Here is a 5840-nt window from a genome sequence, read left to right on the forward strand (position 1 = left end):
ACTCGTTAGGGACAAGTATCTCTCCCCTAACTGAATCCCTTTCAGGGGAAAATTCCCAGCTATAGAAAGATCTTCTGATACGCGTGCATTAGACTGACACTGGCTGAGCAAATTTCTCCCTATGTGTATCTAAGACCAGTTAGGATCTTCACCCAAAGTGTTGTCAACATAGTCACAGAATGTCTACTGTTAAGAAGTGACAACTGACATCAGAATGGCAAATATTGGTCCACAAAATGGATGAATGGAAGGGAATCATCTACTTGGGTTAAAAACAAAAATACAGAGTTGGTCTTTATTTCTCAATTTCATTGCAATATTGATAAGGGAAGAAAAAGACCTAAGTCCTTGACTTTCTTAACTGGAGGAAAGATTTTAAAAATTCCTTGTAAAAATGTATTATCACTATCAGACTATTGAAACCATTTGAGTTGGGAAAAAAGATCCAAATTTGTCTAGATAGTGGCAAAGAAGCCAAGAAAATAGGAAAGAAACAAAAAGAGAGCAAAAGAGTCAGCTTCAGCGGACAAGCTCGTTCTGGAAGTAGTCTGCGGGGAAAAGGAACCCCCAGTTGAATTTCCAGTGTATTCCTGCGCTGGTTTCACTAACTGCTCAATGGAAAAACCAATCCTTTTGTACAACTTCTCCCTGTACAACACTGCGATTGTGTGCGCAGATTGCCAACTGAGAGAAAACAGTACCTGACCACTCTCCGGCCATTTCTAATCACATGAACATTCGATTGGAAGCTGTTTTGGACAACTTTCTTTCTCGTCTTGCAAAACACTCGGCAGACCTCCGTGCAGCTTCTAGAACACGATGGGAGATGTTTTCTGTGCTGGCACAGTTTCTCCTTGCCAGACACAGTGGAAAAGCTTTTTGCTCAGATGTAGACGAGAAGAGAGGCTAAAGACGAAGGTACGGTGCTCTGCAGAGCTAAGCACCGCTCCCGGGCCTCTTTCGGCAGAAGCCGCACTCCGCAGAGCACTGTGAGCGGGAGAATCGTCTTTGCGCGAAGAAGCCGCTTCTTCGTCTCCGGGAGCCGGAGAGAGCGGCAGCTTCGCCAAGGTGATGAAACAAGCTGTACAACACTGCGATTGTGTGCGCAGCTTGCCAACTGAGAGAAAACAGTACCTGACCACTCTCCTGCCGTTTCTAATCACATGAACTCTCGATTGGAAGCTTTTTTGGACAACTTTCTTTCTCTTCTTGCAAAACACTCGGCAGACCTCCGTGCAGCTTCTAGAACACGATGGGAGATGTTTTCTGTGCTGGCACAGTTTCTCCTTGCCAGACAGAGTGGAAAAGCTTTTTGCTAAGATGTAGATGAGAAGAGAGGCTAAAGACTGGATGAAAGCAAATGACACCTATCTTCAAAGAAGGCAATTAGGTGTGCTCGGAAGATTCCGAACCAGCCAGCCTGTTTTTTATCTCCAGGAAGTTTATGGAGCAGCTATTCCTGGAAAGCCTAGCCCGGCACATGAAGTACAGCAAACTCAGGTCGTCAGCATGGATTTTCCGGGGGAATTTTGTTCTTAACATCTTTTTAAACTCCTCTGATGAATCGACTGGTCGATGAACGGAATTTTGACTGCCCGGGCCTCAGGGAGGTTTTTGGCATTTCTCTGCATGGCAGCACACATACATACTGGAAGCAATAATGCTAAGGGGGGGGAACCAGTGTCTTTTCAGTGATGCTGAGTGAAAAGACAAGAGGCAGTGGGTACACTCTGAAATACCGGAGATTGCCTTTGAACATCACCAAAAGATTTTTTAATGTGAGGGTGACTGAACCATGGCACAGACTGCCCAGAAAGACTGTGGAGCCTGGATCTTTGAAGACATTAAAAGTACACCCAGATAGAATCCTGGGCAAGAGGCTCTAGGTATCCTGGTTTAGCAGGGGGGTTGGATCTGGTTAGCCCCACCAAGCCCTTCCACTCTCAGTCGTTCTGTGCTAGTGAATTCTCTTGGAGATGCACTTCAAGCACTGGCATGACAAAGTTCTGTGCAGACAGAGATCCAAATGGACATGGGATCTAAGTTCCTTAAGCAGTGTTCAAGAAGAATATAAAACTCTGGGACAAGTATCTCTTCCCTAACTGAATCCCTTTCAGGGGAAAATTCCCAGCTATAGAAAGATCTTCTGATACGCGTGCATTAGACTGACACTGGCTGAGCAAATTTCTCCCTATGTGTATCTAAGACCAGTTAGGATCTTCACCCAAAGTGTTGTCAACATAGTCACAGAATGTCTACTGTTAAGAAGTGACAACTGACATCAGAATGGCAAATATTGGTCCACAAAATGGATGAATGGAAGGGAATCATCTACTTGGGTTAAAAACAAAAATACAGAGTTGGTCTTTATTTCTCAATTTCATTGCAATATTGATAAGGGAAGAAAAAGACCTAAGTCCTTGACTTTCTTAACTGGAGGAAAGATTTTAAAAATTCCTTGTAAAAATGTATTATCACTATCAGACTATTGAAACCATTTGAGTTGGGAAAAAAGATCCAAATTTGTCTAGATAGTGGCAAAGAAGCCAAGAAAATAGGAAAGAAACAAAAAGAGAGCAAAAGAGTCAGCTTCAGCGGACAAGCTCGTTCTGGAAGGAGTCTGCGGGGAAAAGGAACCCCCAGTTGAATTTCCAGTGTATTCCTGCGCTGGTTTCACTAACTGCTCAATGGAAAAACCAATCCTTTTGTACAACTTCTCCCAGCAAGAAAAACTCCAACAGGTTGACACCACCATCATGCCTGTTCCAGACATATTGAAAAGAGAAAGGATGATTTTCTTGAAAACCTACTTGCATAAAAGTCGCAAGACAGTGGAGGGATTCCCACATTCTCCTTCCTCCATCTGGCTTGAAAGTATGTTTGATCAAATATGCAACAAAGCACATGATTTATAAGGTAGAGTCAAATGGATGGTTTGGGAATTGATCTCTTGTTAAAAGCAAACTTCATATCCACACTGTGTGACCTTTCTAAAACAAAATGTGGAGCGGAGACATGAATCTGCCACAACAAGGGTTAAGCAAACCTACACACTCCCGTTCACATGCCCCCCCTTCCACACACACCTAGGCACACACAGAGATCAGCATAGCAGATCATGAACACCTTGGAAAAGACTGAAATGCTAAATGCCTCTCTTTATGGGCAAAGGAGCTGGTGCAATTGTTCAAATGCCTGGTACAAAAATTCTGTTGAACATTTAGCTCCTATTTAAAAGACAGCTTTTCATTTCATTCCATTTACAAATCATTTTCATTTCATTTGTTTCTTTTCAATTACTTAGTTCTCATGTCTTGTATGTCTAGGAATATTTTCTTTGAAAAATAGAAAAAAATAGGTGAGATCTTTTCAGCACAAAACATTGCTTGATAGAATTTTAAACCATCGTGATATGGAAGAATTGTTCTGTCCCTCTCTAAGGTGGAAGAAGTATTTGGATCACAGATCATCTACAATGAAATACTTGACATGTTTAAGATGCTTTCAATCCATTTTGATCCTCAATTGCTTATGCATTGTAAACAGGAATTTTTCAGTGAAGGGAAAGTGTGTGTGGTATATCTACATGATGTTCAAACCCAATTCCTACTGATGGCCAGGCTGAACTCCAGTCAGTAATGTCCCAAATGATATTTTGCCGCCTTCTTTGGCACTTCATGAAATCTTACCATGATGAGGTGCTGAAAGACAGAGATTTTCTCTTAGAGAGTGTCTCATGCTGTAACCCATCCCATCGATTTTATGCTGTAATTCTTATCTCTTTTAAAATTTGCTATCTTCTGTACAGTTTTCATGAAGCTTTCTGTTACAGTAGTGAACATCACAGATAAATGTCATTTTGTACAACTTTGAATTGACCCCAAGAGCTGAGAGAAAACTTGCTCCTATCCTTCAAGCCCAGTTTCTTCTATAGTCCAACTTTGTTTCTCTACCATCAAGATTCTCCTTTGTTGCTGCTCCAAGCCCCGTCCAAGCTGACCTTGAGTACTTTCAGGCATGGGACAGCCACAACTTCTCTGGGCAACCTGTTCCAGTGTTCCAGCACTCCCACAGTAAAAAAGGCCTTCCTTTCATCTCATATGTGTAGGAAATCATCAATCTAGGCATAGAAACTTGGAGTGCAAATTTGACATTCTTTTGATTTGAAGCACATTTTAGATGAATACTGACTTACAGGTGACTAAAAGATGTTGATGGGCATTTGAGCTGACAAGTTTTGAAAAAGTGCATGGAATTTAAAATTGAAAGCAGTAACATGAAAAACTTCCTGCCATTTTCTTTTTCCTCTCCTATTCAAAATTGCATCTGTCAGATATCAGTGCTTCATGCAAACCTCTCAGATGCTCTCAGAGAAAAAGCTTTTCTTTCAGACTTAGTTGCGGTTGACGTAGAGCACTGGTAGTAGTGGAAGTTTTTCTGGGCATCGGGGCAACACCTTCTCCTTGGATTTGTGTGCAGAGTGCATTTCATCCAAAGTGGAAAATTGATCCCGGCTCTGTTCTATTCATCATTCTTACTGCATCAGGCCTGAAGATTCTGTGAAAAGTAGCCTGTGGACCTTGAAGATAGCTGATGTGAAAGAGATGAGAGGTGCTGGAGAAGCTGAGGGAGAGAATAAAGAGCATATGGCCCATTAGGGACACCAGAAAGTATTTCTTCATGTGATCCATAGCCTGAACAATTGTTTAGCACCCTTTCAAGGTGGTGTTTGACAAAGAGGGCTGAAGCAGATCTTCAAAAGATCCAGGAGATCAAAATCCATTGAAGCAAATTCTCCTGGCCAGTCACCTTGCTGCTGCTGCTAATTCACCCACCATACCAGCTGATGTTTTCTGTGCTGGCACAGTTTCTCCTTGCCAGACACAGTGGAAAAGCTTTTTGCTCAGATGTAGACGAGAAGAGAGGCTAAAGACGAAGGTACGGTGCTCTGCAGAGCTAAGCACCGCTCCCGGGCCTCTTTCGGCAGAAGGCGCACACCGCAGAGCACTGTGAGCGGCAGAATCGTCTTTGCGCGAAGAAGCAGCTTCTTCGTCTCCAGGAGCCGGAGAGAGCGGCAGCTTGGCAAAGGTGATGAAACAACCTGTACAACACTGCGATTGTGTGCGCAGCTTGCCAACTGAGAGAAAACAGTACCTGACCACTCTCCTGCCTTTTCTATTCACATGAACATTCGATTGCAAGCTGTTTTGGACAACTTTCTTTCTCTTCTTGCAAAACACTCGGCAGACCTCCGTGCAGCCTCTAGAACACGATGGGAGATGTTTTGTGTGCTGGCACAGTTTCTCCTTGCCAGACAGAGTGGAAAAGCTTTTTGCTAAGATGTAGACGAGAAGAGAGGCTAAAGACGAAGGTACGGTGCTCTGCAGAGCTAAGCACCGCTCCTGGGCCTCTTTCGGCAGAAGGCGCACACCGCAGAGCACTGTGAGCAGCAGAATCGTCTTTGCGCGAAGAAGCAGCTTCTTCGTCTCCGGGAGCCGGACAGAGCGGCAGCTTCGCAAAGGTGATGAAACAAGCTGTACAACACTGCGATTGTGTGCGCAGCTTGCCAACTGAGAGAAAACAGTACCTGACCACTCTCCTGCCTTTTCTATTCACATGAACATTCGATTGCAAGCTGTTTTGGACAACTTTCTTTCTCTTCTTGCAAAACACTCGGCAGACCTCCGTGCAGCCTCTAGAACACGATGGGAGATGTTTTGTGTGCTGGCACAGTTTCTCCTTGCCAGACACAGTGGAAAAGCTTTTTGCTAAGATGTAGACGAGAAGAGAGGCTAAAGACGAAGGTACGGTGCTCTGCAGAGCTAAGCACCGCTCCTGGG

Source organism: Melozone crissalis, unplaced genomic scaffold, assembly GCF_028551555.1.
Source record: "Melozone crissalis strain CALT ecotype California unplaced genomic scaffold, PUWL_Pcris_2 ptg000120l_1, whole genome shotgun sequence".
Taxonomy (NCBI): domain Eukaryota; kingdom Metazoa; phylum Chordata; class Aves; order Passeriformes; family Passerellidae; genus Melozone; species Melozone crissalis.